The 15379-nt window shown below is 42.7% G+C and overlaps 1 non-coding gene and 1 pseudogene across 1 annotated transcript; both read right to left on the bottom strand.

Moving 5' to 3' along the window:
- Positions 1-1659, bottom strand: LOC105881085 (large ribosomal subunit protein uL4-like; annotated as a pseudogene).
- A 10341-nt stretch (positions 1660-12000) lies between these two features.
- Positions 12001-12080, bottom strand: LOC142861787 (small nucleolar RNA MBII-202). Its single transcript, XR_012912937.1, has one exon. It is a non-coding gene; the product is annotated as a small nucleolar RNA MBII-202 (small nucleolar RNA).
- Positions 12081-15379: the final 3299 nt, after the last annotated feature.

The raw sequence follows: 15379 nt of genomic DNA, 5'->3' as shown, positions 1-15379 counted from the left end.
AATAAACAAATTTAAGAGTTTATGCAGTAGGCTTCTTTTCTTCTGTGGTAGGTTTCTTTTCTGCTGGTTTCTTTTCAGCTGTTGGCTTCTTTTCGGGTGCAGGTTTCTTGGTGGAGGCAGCCTTTTTTCCCACCAAAGGCTTCTTCTGCTTCTTAACACCAACAAGCTTTTTTCCTTTCTTCACTACTACAGGCTTTTTGCCTGCAACCCCCTTCTCATCTGATTTGGCCCGTACTGCTGCAGGTGCCTTATCCACCCAAAGTTTGTGATTCCTGGCCTGGCGAACAATGGTATTCCGGCGCATGGTCTTTGCATATGGGTTTAGCTTCAACATGATTCTCAGGTTTTTCAGTGGATTCTTCTTCAGGACCCTACAGTGAATCTTCTTGCGTGGTACTCGTAGAGCTCTTTGGATCTCTGGGCTTTTCAAGATTCTGCTAAGGTCTGTGTTGATCATCTTGTGCATGGGAAGGTTGTAGTTGCTCTTGAGGGAAGCAGCTTTACGCCAGGTGCCATATAATTCATCTAACTTCTGGAAGGCACTTCCAGTCCAAATGCAGAAACGTCCCACATGTCCACCAGGAGCAAGTTTCAAAATGTTCAGCTTGCTTACGTTAAGCAGAGTAATTCCAGGGATATTCCTGAAAGCCTTGATGATACCATTGTCTTCATTGTAAATGATGCAGGGTCCCCTGCGCTGGATACAACGACAGTTTCTCATCTTGCCCTTGCCAGCCCTCATTTGCAAAGAGGCATAGACCTTTTTGATATCATTCCAGGCTTTAAGTTTCTTAAGAAGTAAAACAAGGCTGGGCACGGTGGCTCACGCCTGTAATTCTAGCACTCTGGGAGGCCGAGGCAGGCAGATGGCTCAAGGTCAGGAGTTCAAAACCAGCCTGAGCAAGAGAGAGACCCCATCTCTACTATAAATACAAAGAAATTAATTGGCCACCTAATATATGTAGAAAAAAATTAGCTGGGCATGGTGGCACATGCCTGTAGTCCCAGCTACTCAGGAGGCTGAGGCAGAAGGATTGTTTGAGCCCAGGAGTTTGAGGTTGCTGTGAGCTAGGCTGATGCCACGGCACTCACTCTGGCCTGAGCAACAAAGCAAGACTCTGTTTCAAAAAAAAGAAGTTAAACAGCCTCTTTGGTCTTCTTGTAGCCTTCAACTTTATCTTTGACCACCAAAGGAAGTTCAGGAACTTCCTCAAAAAGATGACCTTTTGACATGACCAGTGCTGGTAAGGCCGAAGCAGCCAGGGCAGAACAGGTGGCACACCGCTTTTGGGTTGTGTTCAGTCTACGGTGCTAGCGACGCCAAGTCTTGGTTGGTGCAAACATGCGGTCCCACGACACATATTTCCAAAAGCACCCTGGCCAGAACGGTGAGTCCCACCACCTCAAACTCTGGGAATTCTAGCCACATCCCTGCCAGTACCCCAAGACTCAGCACTGGTCTGATGACCTGCTAATTCACTGAGAGCATAGGGCTGCCTGTTGGTTTTGCGCAAGTTGGTGTGAACGAAGTTCACAATATCTGGTCGAATGGGAGGCTTGAAGACTGCAGGCAAAGTGACATTTTTGCCAGATGACTCCCCCTTTTCGGAGTACACCGGTATCAGTGGACGAGCACAAGCCATGGTGGGGAGAGGAGAAGGCCATTCATACATTCTTGAAAAAGGGAGGAGAGAAATAAACTAGAGTCCAAAAGCGGTTAAATAGTGGCCCTTTTTGATTGCTACTGCCATTAAATATTCTAATACATCATTCAGTTTACTGTCAACTCAGCATGGGAAGAGTTTTATACCTTTAAATGACCATATTTAAACTCTGGCATCCAGGTGGGGTGGTGGCTCACACCTGTAATCCTAGCACTCTGGGAGGCCAAGGCAGGAGGATGGCTTGAGGTCAGGAGTTCAGGCAAGCTGAAGCAAGAGTAAGACCCCGTCTTTACTAAAGATAGAAAAATTGAAAATTACCCGGGCTTGGTGGCACACATCTGTAAGTCCTAGCTACTTGGGAGGCTGAGGCAGTAGGATCCCTTCAGCCCAGGAGTTTGAAGTTGCTGTGAGATTTTTTCTCGATTAATAAATAAGTAAGCAAAATAAACTCTGGTATCCATGGTTAGTTTTAATCTAACTCTCAGAGAGCAATCTTGTTCACTATTTCCAAGTTCTTAGGAAACATTCAATTGTTGCCCTAGTCCTCTCACTCCCAATACATCATGTTATGTTCTGCCTCTGTGACTTTGCACACATTTTCCTCAGCTTAAAATACATTTCATTATTTGTCTGAAAAGACTTCCTTTACCCATCCAAGTAGAGCCAATCACACTATCCTTTATATCACCTATATTCTTAGACCATACATCTATTGCTATAGCTATCAAATTATATTTCTTTGTTTATATGTCTAATATCCTTGTGACTGGGAGTTACTTCAGGGCAAAGGTTGGGATTTATCTTTGCAATGACAGGGCCTTACTAGTCTGTGCATCTACAATAACAAAATACCGTAGAATGGATGACTTAAACAACGAATTTTCGATAGCCAACTTCTTGCTGTGTCCTTACATGGTGGGGAGGAAGGTAGAGAGAGTGAGAGAGAAGATCTGTCATGTCTCTTCCTATAAGTCTACTAATCTCATCATGAGATTCCCACTCTCATAGCCTCATGTAGCCCTAAGTCCCACTCCAGGCTACAACTCCAAGTACCATCACATTGTGGGGTAGGGCCTCAACATATCAGTTCTGGGAGCCACAAACATTCAGTCCATAAAAATAGGTTGAATGGATGAATAAATGGTTAACAAATGGATCAGCATACTCATGTTAGCTTCTCAGCATACTCTTTTCTCAGTAGGGAAAACTCAACATATGGAGCAAAATTATAATAAAGAGAGCAGCCCTGTGTCTAAATTTATTCATTATCGTTTCCAGAACTTAGCACAATGCCAGGCATCTCTACAGGCACTCGATAAATATCTGATGAATACGTTAGTGAATAAATTGTGGTTTGATACACCTAAACAAAATATTCTTTTTTTTTTTTTTTTTTTTTTGAGACAGAGTCTCACTTTGTTGCCCAGGCTAGAGTGAGTGCCGTGGCATTAGCCTGGCTCACAGCAACCTCAATCTCTAGGGCTCAGTGATCCTACTGCCTCAGCCTCCCGAGTAGCTGGGACTACAGGCATGCGCCACCATGCCCGGCTAATTTTTTGTATATATATTTTTAGTTGGTCAACCAATTTATTTCTATTTTTGGTAGAGACGGGGTCTCGCTCAGGCTGGTTTCGAACTCCTGACCTTGAGCAATCCGCCCACCTCAGCCTCCCAAAGTGCTAGGATTACAGGCGTGAGCCACCACGCCTGGCTAAACAAAATATTCTTAATGAATAATGTCTTCAAGCCAGGTGTATCTCTTTTCTTTAGAGATATACCTGTCAAGTGAGCCAGACTACTAGACAACTCAGTGATATAACTCTGACAGGGGAAGCAATTTTGTGTTCATTCAGCAATATGAGAGTTATGGTGCTAATTCAGAAGGACAACTGCATGTTATATATTATAGTTGCTAAATTTAATTTAGATTATAAAATGTAGTAATCTGCTGCAGAGCCGACCTAGGTTACCAAATCAAATTGGCTAACCCAGATAATCAGGTAAAATGAAGCAAATGTTTAGTTCTTATATCTACTATGTTTTCATATATTAATACTTCTAAGTGTGTTTTACTTTGTCCCTTTGAAATATTCTTAACTATGTATGTAAGGTCAGAATCTTATATATGCAAAATCATACTGTCCTTTGACAGTATTTCAAGGGTACATTCACCAGAAATTTTGGCCTTGAGACATGCTGGTTTTAAAACTATCTTAAAGAAAGAAATAATAACTTTCTAATTTAAAAACCTTAATAAAGAGATCAAAATCTTAGAAACAGAAAATATAATAGAATGGTGGTTGTCAGGGCTGGGAGCAGGGAGAAAAGGGGAATTGTGTAATAGCTGTAGAGTTTCAATTCTGCAAGATGAAAAGTTCTAGAGATCTGTTGCATAACAAGGTCAACATAGATAACATGACTGTACTATATACATTCAAAAATGGTCAAGATGGTAAGTTTTTTTTTTGGTTTTTTTTTTGAGACAGAGTCTCACTCTGTTGCCCCGGCTAGAGTGAGTGCCATGGCATCAGCCTAGCTCACAGCAACCTCAAACTCCTGGGCTCAAGCAATCCTCCTGCCTCAGCCTCCCGAGTAGCTGGGACTACAGGCATGTGCTACCATGCCCGGCTAATTTTTTCTATATGTATTAGTTGGCCAATTAATTTCTTCCTATTTATAGTAGAGTCGGGGTCTCGCTCTTGCTCAGGCTGGTTTCGAACTCCTGACCTCGAGCAATCCGCCTGCCTCGGCCTCCCAGAGTGCTAGGATTACAGGCGTGAGCCACCGTGCCCGGCCGGTAAGTTTTATGTTATGTATTTTTAAACCACATTGCAAAAAAAAAAAAACAAAAAACCAACAAACAAAAAATGTTAAGCCTAGGCCGGGCGCTGTGGCTCACGCCTGTAATCCTAGCTCTTGGGAGGCCGAGGCGGGCGGATTGCTCAAGGTCAGGAGTTCAAAACCAGCCTGAGCGAGACCTCGTCTCTACTATAAATAGAAAGAAATTAATTGGCCAACTGATACATATATAAAAAAAATTAGCCGGGCATGGTGGCGCATGCCTGTAGTCCCAGCTACCAGGGAGGCTGAGGCAGAAGGATCACTCGAGCCCAGGAGTTTGAGGTTGCTGTGAGCTAGGCTGACGCCACGGCACTCACTCTAGCCCGGGCAACAAAGTGAGACTCTGTCTCAAAAAAAAAAAAAAAATGTTAAGCCAAATATCATGGTGTATATATAGTGCTAATTATAATTTCCTAAATGGAAATTATAATTGTCAGTGAAATGTAGGAAAGAAGAAATGTCATCTCACTGGCAAAGCTCTTGTAGTTTCCAAAATAAAGTTTTTAAATATAGAGACTGAAGAACTCTACTCCTGTTGCTATTTTTTTTCACCCACTGGTCTCTCTCCAGACTTCTGATGAAGCTTAAAGCACACAGCATTGTTAGCTTAGTTTTTTTCTCCCTATTTTCAGTACTTGTACAATCTCTTAGGCATTTATTGGTTTGAGTTGCTAGTCAGGGTTAGTATCACAATCATTTTCACTTAATTACCTCTTTAAAAGCCCTCTCTCTATACAGAGTCACGTTCTTAGGTACTGGGGATTAGCACTTCAACATATGAATTTGGGGGATGGATAAAATTCAGCCTATAAAACCTATTACAGTTCAAACAAAACTTTTTATTTTATTTTTTATTTCTTTTTTGAGACAGAGTCTCACTCTGTTGCCCGGGCTAGAGTGCCATGGCGTCAGCCTATCTCACAGCAACCTCAAACTCCTCGGCTCCTGTGATCCTCCTGCCTTAGCCTCCCCAGTAGCTGGGACTACAGGCATGCGCCACTATGCCTGGCTAACATATATATGGGGTCTTGCACTTGCTCAGGCTGGTCTCAAACTCCTAAGCTCAAACGATCCTCCTGCCTTGGCCTCCCATAGTGCTAGGATTACAGGCATGAGCCACCACACCCGGCCTACCCCCGGCCTTTACTTGTTATTTATTTATTTATTTATTTATTTTGAGACAGAGTCTCGCTTTGTTGTCCAGGCTAGAGTGAGTGCCTTGGTGTCAGCCTAGCTCACAGCAACCTTAAACTCCTGGGCTCAAGCAATCCTACTGCCTCAGCCTCCAGTGTAGCTGGGACTACAGGCATGCACCACCATACCCGGCTAAATTTTTCTATCTATGTTAGTTGGCCAATTAATTTCTTTCTATTTATAGGAGAGACGGGGTCTCGCTCTTGCTCAGGCTGGTTTCGAACTCCTGACCTCGAGCAATCCACCCGAGACGGCCTCCCAGAGTGCTAGGATTACAGGTGTGAGCCACCGTGCCCGGCCATACTTGTTATTTTTTACTTTTTTTAATAGAGATGGAGCAGTCTCACTATGTTGCCCAGGTTGATCTCAAACTCCTGGGCTCAAGCAATCCTCCCATTCGACCTCCCAAAATGCTATGATTACAGGCATGAGCCACCATCACCAGCCTAAAACATTTTTATATTAAACTTTCTCTGTTCAAATTACTCTGTGGTTTCCCTCTCCTGATTGGACCCAAACTGATAAGTCAGATTGTGTTGCTTTTTTCCTGAGTATCTTCAATAAGGTACAAGAAATTTACATGCTCCCATGGAGATTTTTCTGGATGTGGGTAGAGAAAAGAAGATTTGGCATTGAGCATGCTGAGGTCCAAATGAAGAAAACAAGCATTTGTTGGACCCAAGTGCAGAAGTCAAGTTCTTTGATTCACTTCCTTCTCTGCGTACAGGATTGAAATGCTGACTGGGAAGAGTGTGAGATCTTGGCAACTAGAATGGGGAGGAATGAATGGACTGGAGGATTTGGGGACTCTTGACTCCCTGAGCTGCACCAGAGCACCCCATGCTGTCTCCTCTCTTGACAAACAGGATGTTCCTGCTGTTGCAAAGTACACTGGACTAGAATTCAGTTTGGAAGCAGTGGGGTGATATTTTAGAGAAACAGTTCTCAACTTTTCTGGTACCAGGGACTAGTTTCATGGAAGACAATTTTTCCACCAGCAGGGGTCATGGGAATGGTTTCAGGATGATTCAAGTGTATTGCATTTATTGTGCAGTCAAACCTCTCTGCTAACGATAATCTGTATTTGCAGCCACTCCCCAGTGCTAGCGTCGCCACCTCAGCTGCACCTCAGATCATCAGGCATTAGATTCTGATAAGGAGTTGCAAGCTAGATCCCTCGCATGCGCAGTTAGTTTATAGTAAGGTTCAAGCTCTTATAAGAACCTAATACTGGCTGGGCGCGGTGGCTCACACCTGTAATCCTAGCTCTCTGGGAGGCCAGAGCGGGCTGATTGCTCGAGGTCAGGAGTTCGAAACCATCCTGAGTGAGACCCCTTCTCTATTAAAAATAGAAAGAAATTAATTGACCAATTAAATATATATATGCAAAAACTTAGCTGGGCATGGTGGCACATGCCTGTAGTCCCAGCTACTCGGGAGGCTGAGCAGGATCACTTGAGCCCAGGAGTTTGAGGTTGCCGTGAGCTAGGCTGATGCCAGGGCACTCTAGCCTGGGCAACAAAGTGAGACTCTGTCTCAAAAACAAAACAAAACAAAAAAAAGAACCTAATAGGAAACTGATCTGACAGGAGGCGGAGCTCAGGCGGTGATGTGAATGATGGGGAGCATCTGTAGAAACACATGAAGCTTTACTAGCTGCCACTCACCTCCTGCTGTGTGTTCCCAGATCCTAACAGGCCATGGACTACTACCTATATGGCTGGCCTGGGGGTTGGGGACCACAGTTTTAGAGGATAGAGAAGGAAAGCTCTCAGCCAGCCCAGCTAGCCTTCTTCAACCACACTGTCCTGAGATAAAGTTTGTCAAACAAAGTGCACTGGGATATGTATTGCCTCCAGAGCTACTGCTAACAAACAGAAACTTTATGGGTATAGACCAGCCTTGGCTCTTCAATTTAGCAGCCCTACTGACCTCACAAAGTTTTTGGTGTTTGCTTTTAGGAATTTCCCCAAAAATGAAACTGATAAATAGATGCTTACATTTTTAATAGAATTGTAGCACCAATAAAAACCCAATGTGTATTATAAATGGGTCCATGATTCATTAAAACCAATCAATGTCTTAGTTCCTTAGAGAGCCTCAGGTTCTCAGGCTATTTCCAGATTCCAATACCTTAACTGCAAAGGAGATATATCCACCCCTTCTCCCCAAATAAGGTAGTCTACTCTAATGTCCTTTTATTTTTTATTTTTTTTATTTTTTTTTTTTTTTTTTTTTTTTTTTTTTTTTTTTTTTTGAGACAGAGTCTCACTTTGTTGTCCAGGCTAGTGTGAGTGCCGTGGCGTCAGCCTAGCTCACAGCAACCTCAAACTCCTGGGCTCGAGTGATCCTTCTGCCTCAGCCTCCCGAGTAGCTGGGACTACAGGCATGCGCCACTATGCCCGGCTAATTTTTTTTTTTATATATATATATCAGTTGGCCAATTAATTTCTTTCTATTTATAGTAGAGACGGGGTCTCGCTCTTGCTCAGGCTGGTTTTGAACTCCTGACCTTGAGCAATCCGCCGGCCTCAGCCTCCCAAGAGCTAGGATTACAGGCGTGAGCCACAGCGCCCGGCCTCTAATGTCCTTTTAGATGATCTCTTGACAATAGAATTGATCCCAGCAGACAATATCAAAGGAGCTGGATGTGTTTTAACAATAGAACTCTCACCACTGCCAAGTCAACCAAATGATTGATGCCCATGAGACACAGTGGGTCTCTCTGCTTTGCTTTATTAACTCTGTCCAGCAACAGATGGTACATGTCCTGTGGTTTCTTCCCTTTTATCCATGTTTTAAATAGAAGTTTTCATTGTAGTTGTACTTGCTCTCTACTGTGGTATATAACAGGTGGTTGATAGGAATTTCATTTATGATTTAATCTAAGTTTGCAGTATCATGAGATGTCAAACTAGACCAGATTAAGACTCAGGTAAAGGAAGAAGTAAATTATTTGAAAACACAAAACTGAAAAAATAGTGGTCCCATGACATTGCCTCTGGAAATATAGCTGGAAGGGACCTTGGATTGCCTCATTTTGAGGAAGTAGTAAATGTTTATGTATTGAGGGGGAAGGCTGGAATAATTGAACTTCCTGTACAGAAGGAAAGGCTTATGTGTGTGCTGGAGGGTTCTTCCATTTTCCTAAAATTTAGGCTTTGTCTGTTTTTAAAACTGGTGTCAGGCGTTTGCCTCTATTGTTGCAGTAGAACTAATCTTGTTATAGTTGCCTCTGTCCTGGCTATAAGGCCAAGACAGCCCAATGCCCAGAGGATGTTAATAAACATGTGGAGTAAAGAAAAGACAAAAAGGAAAAAGGAAAAGGAGGAAGAAGGGAGGGAGAAAGGGTAAGGAATGTGAGGGAAGAGATCTTTTAGCTTCAAATTTATATCTTTCTCTGAAAGATTTCAAGGTGTTCAGGAAATTTCTCCCCAAAATATGACTCCTTGGGATAAAGAGTGTTTTGAATTAAAGGCCCTTAGATATCAACATGTGTTGGAAGGAGCTTTCCCTCTATCTGCATAAAACCAGACAGACCCATGAAAAAGAACTTCCCTTTCTTTCCCTGTTATCTCAATATATTAAAGGAAAGAAGATCAAGAATGCAACCAAACCTGGCCCAAATCATTTAAAATATAATCTTGTCTCTCGGGTTAATTTAATTTCCAAAGAGGATCATTTACAAGTCAATCTGTTTCCCCCCACCCATCCATTCTCCCAAGTATCTATTCATCCTCTCTAGTAACCATTTATTGCCTCCAAACAGAATTACCTATGTTCCTCATCTTCCCCTCCCCTCTAAAAGGAGGGTATATAAATTTCTGGACCCCATTGGGATATTGGGTGATGACTCTGTGATTCTCCCTGTTCGTAGGGTAAATAAATCTCTTTCTTTTATTAATCTGCCTTATTGTGAGTTGATCTTTCAGAAAACCTTCAGGGCAAAGGGGGAAGTTTCCCATCACCCACACAGATTAAAAAACAACATCATCAAACAACATCATCGGGCTGGGCGTGGTGGCTCATGCCTGTAATCCTAGCACTCTGGGAGGCCAAGGCAGGCGGACTGCTCGAGGTCAGGAGTTCAAAACCAGCTCTCCCAAGAGCGAGACCTCATCTCTACTATAAATGGAAAGAAATTAATTGGCCAACTAATATATATAGAAAAAATTAGCCAGGCATGGTGGCACATGCCTATAGTCCCAGCTACTCGGGAGGCTGAGGCAGAAGGATTTTTGAGCCCAGGAGTATGAGGTTGCTGTGAGCTAGGCTGACGCCATGGCACTCACTCTAGCCAGGGCAACAAAGGGAGACTCTGTTTCTAAAAAAAAACCAAAAAACAAAACAAAACAAAAAAACAACATCAAAGAAAAGTTGAAATATGAGTTGAGTTGTTGAAATCTATTTACTCTTACTGGTCTAATCTAGGGTTCTGCCTCCTAAAACATCATGGCTTATTCAGTGAAGCAACTTTAGTTGTATTCATAATGTCTGTTTCATTGTTGCTTTGCTCTCTTTCTACTGACTGGTTTCTGTGTTGAGGAAGGGATACTGTGGCTGCCCCACAGCTCCTGTGTTCCACATTGGAAGGAGAGAGAGTACAGCTGTCACAGGCCAGGACTACATGCACCCCTATTCTAATCAGCTAACATGGAAGGAGGCTGGATTCCACATGACAAACAGGGCCACTGAAGCTACTAACAGGAAATTATTAAAAATGGAAGCTGTACAAAAGTATGTAAATCACTGCTGATATTAAGTTAAATGTCATGAAAATGCATATTCATAATGACATTTATGAAAGAGTTGAAATTTAATTGTCCCAAACCGGAGTACACTAAAAAAGGGTAAATTCCAACCCATAGAATGGGAGAAAATTTTTGCAAGCTATACATCTGATAAAGGGCTGATAACTAGAATCTATTTAGAACTCACGAAAATCAGCAAGGAAAAATCAAACAACCCTATCAAAAAGTGGGCAAAGGACATGAACAGAAATTTTTCAAAAGAAGATAATGGCCAACAAACATATGAAAAACTGCTCAATATCTGTAATCATCAGGGAAATGCAAATCAAAACTGCAATGAGATATTACTTATCTCCAGTAAGAATGGCCTTTATCCAAAAAGTCCCCAAATAATAAATGTTGGCGTGGATGCAGAGACATAGGAACACTCCTACACTGCTGGTGGGACTGCAAACTAGTTCAACCTCTGTGGAAAGCAATGTGGAGATACCGTAAAGCAATACAAGTAGATTTACCATTTGTTGTTTTTTTTTTAATCAAATTTTATTTTATTTTATTTCTTTATTTTGAGACAGAGTCTTGTTTTGTTGCCCATGCTAGAGTGAGTGCGGTGGTGTCAGCCTAGCTCACAGCAACCTCAAACTCCTGGGCTCAAGTGATCCTATTGCCTCAGCCTCCCGAGTAGCTGGGACTACAGGCATGTGCCACCATGCCTGGCTAATTTTTTCTATATATATTAGTTGGCCAATTAATTTATTTCTATTTATGTAGAGATGGGGTCTCGCTCTTGCTCAGGCTGGTTCGAACTCCTGATCTCGAGCAATCCGCCCCGCCTAGGCCTCCCAGAGTGCTAGGATTACAGGCGTGAGCCACCGCGCCCAGCCTAGATTTACCATTTGATCCAACAATCCCACTACTGGGATTGTACCCAAAAGATCAAATGACACTCTACAAAAAGACATCACTCAAATGTTTATAGCAGCACAATTCACAATTGCCAAGTTGTGGAAACAACCCAAGTGCCCATCGATACATGAGTGGATTAACAAAATATGGTATATGTATACCATGGAGCACTATTCAGCTTTAAGAAACAATGGTGATATAGCACCTCTTATATATTCCTAGATAGAGCTGGAACCCATTCTACTAAGTGAAGTATCTCAAGAATGGAAAAACAAGCACCACATATACTCACCAGAAAATTGGTATAAACTGATCAACACTTAAGTGGACATATAGGAATAGCATCTATCGGGTGTCTGCCAGGTGGGGGAGAGGGAATGGGTATACACATATATAATGAGTGTGATGCGCACCAACTGGGGCATGGACACACTTGAAGCTCTGACTCTAGGGGAGGGGGGACAAGGGAAATATATGTAACCTTAATATTTGTACCCCCATAATATGCTGGAAAAAATTTTAAAAGGCAAAAAAATAAAAAGAGTAAATTCCTTTATTTTCTCTAATTGATTTAGTCCCACTTTTGAATTTCCATTTGTACTAATTTGTAGAGGTGCGAGGAGAGTTTTCTTTTTTTTCTTTTTAAAATGCTCGGTTATCAGATGGGAAAGGGTTCAAATGTACTTTCATCAAAGCAGTACAGTAATTTTGGAGAATGTGCTCATTTGACAGAGGAGAGAATTTAAATTTGCAATGGAAACTAACTCAATTCTTTGTCTTTTGAGAAAGAAAACTACTTTTTCAGTATTTGTTTCTCATTTTGTTAGAGTCGATATACCCACAGCGTTACCGGACAGAGAGACAGAGTCACCGAGGATGCAATCACACAAGAGGAGGTTTATTTTCTGGCTAGCCAGGGTGTGAGCCTCAGTGCACCAGCGCAGTGGTCACTCTTTCAGGCAGGGACCCCGACTGGTGTAACTGCATGCTTTTTATCCCCATGGCGCACAAGCGGTGCACAAGCCGATCACGCGTGGATCACGCGTTGACCTTTAAGATGATTGGTTGCCCACTATTGTCCTTTTAATATGATTGGTTGCCCTCTATTGCCTGATGGGCCAGTGGCCCGTGCTACAATGACCTCACCCCATAATTCCCCATACAGCGGTGTAGCGAGCAAGCAATGACCAGAAGCAAATGTTTGTGGATAGCTCATTGCCCCGTCCTAGTAAACTCATTGCCCCACCCTAGTAAATTCCCGACAATTGGAAAAATTCTTCTGCCCTACAATTTGCCTCTCTCCTCCTTCTGAAGTGTTGCTTCAGCTAGGAAAATGGGACAGGGTCTAATCAGGAAAGTAAAGCTTGCAATAGGCAAAGCTTGCAATAGTTGAGAAGACATTTAATATGGAATTACAAAGATGTTGGAAGAACTGAAAGAGCAGAGCTGATGGTGAGGAAACACACAAGCCAGTGAGAAAAGGCAGGACATGCCCAGCAGGAAGTGGGACCATAGAGGAACAGGCATTCTCTCAGAAGCTGAAACCATGGAATGAAGCCACTGCCAGAAGCAGGGAGAGCAGGAAAAATATTAATAGCTTGGCTTCTTTCTTCCTTCCGTCCAGTCTCTGATCAGTGCCTCCTATTGACTGAATACAGCTAGAAGTTAGTTGACAAGGTAAACTGGGAAATACTTTTTAAGGGTCAGCTCCAAAAAAACCAGAGAAGAACAGGGAAATAGATGGGGAAATAGATGTGACTGTCAACAAGCATATCCCTAGGTCAGATACTGTTACAGCCAGTGTTACAGCGGGTGGTTCAAGAACAAACCGAGGGGCACACAGGGAGAATCAAAGTTTATTTGTCAGTAGGCTCAGAGGGGTCTCACCACCAAATTCTGAGCCCCATCTACCTGAATTTTCCTCCTTTCACTAAGTGAGGGTGGTCCCATGGGTGGGGTATCCGGTGTAGGTTAGTTTATGTCAGGTAATAGGTTAAGTGTTATGTTGATGTACCAGGAAATAGGGTAGTTGTCTGCACCGAATAGCTTTAGTGTTATGCTGATGCAGCAGGTAATAGACTAGTTGATGGCCCAGGTCATAGGTTAATATTATGCTGATGAGGGTCTTCCATGAGGGATGGGGGTCTTCCATGAGGGTCTTCCATGAGGGATGGCTGATGTAATAGATGTAATTGATGCCCTTATATGTCTACTACATGTAATAGATGTAATTGATGCCCTTATATGCCTACTATAGCGTATCATTTTTTAGTGGGTGATAGTCTTGTAAGGCTATTATATGAGTTGTTGTTCTCCAGGTTATAGTTGTCTCTATGAACTTTATAATTGTGTTCAGCATGTAGGGGCCTATAGTGACAAGGAGGAGAATAGTTATTAGTGGCCCAGCCAGAGGTAGTAGCTATGAAGTCTACTGTGCTAAGTCGAAATTCTAGGTTTGTTTTAATTTTTTGGTTTTATTTTTTGTGTGTTTGGCTTTTTTTTTTTTTTTTTTTTAGTTTTTTGACTTTTGTGGTTATTAATTTTGTCTGGTTTACATAGTAGCAGCACTTTTTCCCTAGAAATATACAGGTCTCCCCCTTTTCAGCAGTGAGTAGGTCTAAGGTCTGTCTATTTTGTAAGGTTATTGCTGTTAGTGAGTTTAATTGACTTTGGAGGGACAGTAGGGAAGCTGCTATTTGTTTTATGTCTTTAGTTCTTAGGATAACTTGTGTTAGATGTTTAGGGACGTTCTTAGGCCTCTTACTCCTGTTCCTACTCCAGCAGTAATTATTTCCCCCGTGAGGATCGATGTTAGTAAGGCTCGTCTTTTTCGGGTGTTTGGGTAGGGGCTTAGTGTAGCTTTTAGTTGCTGGGTTTTAAAGATAGAAACATCTGGGGTGAGGAAGAGCTAGCTGCTGGTCCCGGTCCAGTTTCTTGGGAGGCAGAGGTAGGCAATGTCTCTATAAAGAAAGAATATGCTATCCTGGGAGTAGGTGGCAGTGGCTTTATTGGGTAAGGTTTGGTTATTTCTGTAGAGTTCACCTGGTATGAGTTTTAATATTTTATTTTCTCCTGCATTAGTAATGTAAGTGATATTTAGGTGGGAAGTTATGGTTAAGTGGATAATGCATTCTACTGGGCCCACCAGGGATGTTTTGTTTGGGCCTGGGATCAAGATGTTGGTGTTCCAGCCTGCAGCTACGGGGACCCCAATATAGACTCGTTTCTGGAGGGGTATATAGACCCAACATGAAGTATGGTTGGGTAGAGCCTAGAGGGTCATATTGATGAACCAGGTTATTAGGGGAGAAGTTTTTAGGGGTTCAGTGATTTTTTCCTATGTCAGTAAGATTTGGCTTCTTATAAGTTGACTTTGTTTTTGATCCTTTTTTTTTTTTCTTGAGACAAAGTCTCACTTTGTTGCCCAGGCTAGAGTGAGTGCCGTGGAGTCAGCCTAGTTCACAGCAACCTTAAACTCATGGGCTCAAGCAATCCTTCTGCCTCAGCCTCCCGAGTAGCTGGGACTACAGGCATGTGCCACCATGCCCGGCTAATTTTTTCTATCTATATTAGTTGGCCAATTAATTTCTTTCTAATTATAGTAGAGACAGGGTTTTGCTTTTGCTCAGGCTGGTTTCAAACTCCTGACCTGGAGCAATCTGCTTGCCTCGGCCTCCCAGAGTGCTAGAATGACAGGCGTGAGCCACCGTGACAGGCCTTCAGGCGCTTTTTGATAGGTGGATTTGGACAGTTTGGAGTCAATGGTCCTTTGGGCCACAAAAATCCTGCTCTGTTCCTTATTAGCACAGAACCAGACCCAAGGGGTCATGGTCTGAGCAATCTCCAGCCATGAATCTATGTAAGGGAACTGATCGGGGTGGCCGGGAGACCTGGTCATGATTCTCCAAACTGCTCGCACAGTGGGGAGGTCTAAGGTTCCTATTGCGGGCCAGTGGCCCCTGAATATGGGTCATTCGTGTTCACAGAGGGCCCTAAGTCTACTAGGACTCAGTGTTGATGCTG

The sequence above is a fragment of the Microcebus murinus genome, chromosome 17 (assembly GCF_040939455.1).
Source record: "Microcebus murinus isolate Inina chromosome 17, M.murinus_Inina_mat1.0, whole genome shotgun sequence".
Taxonomy (NCBI): Eukaryota; Metazoa; Chordata; class Mammalia; order Primates; family Cheirogaleidae; genus Microcebus; species Microcebus murinus.
This window is presented reverse-complemented; position numbering and strand designations above follow the sequence as displayed.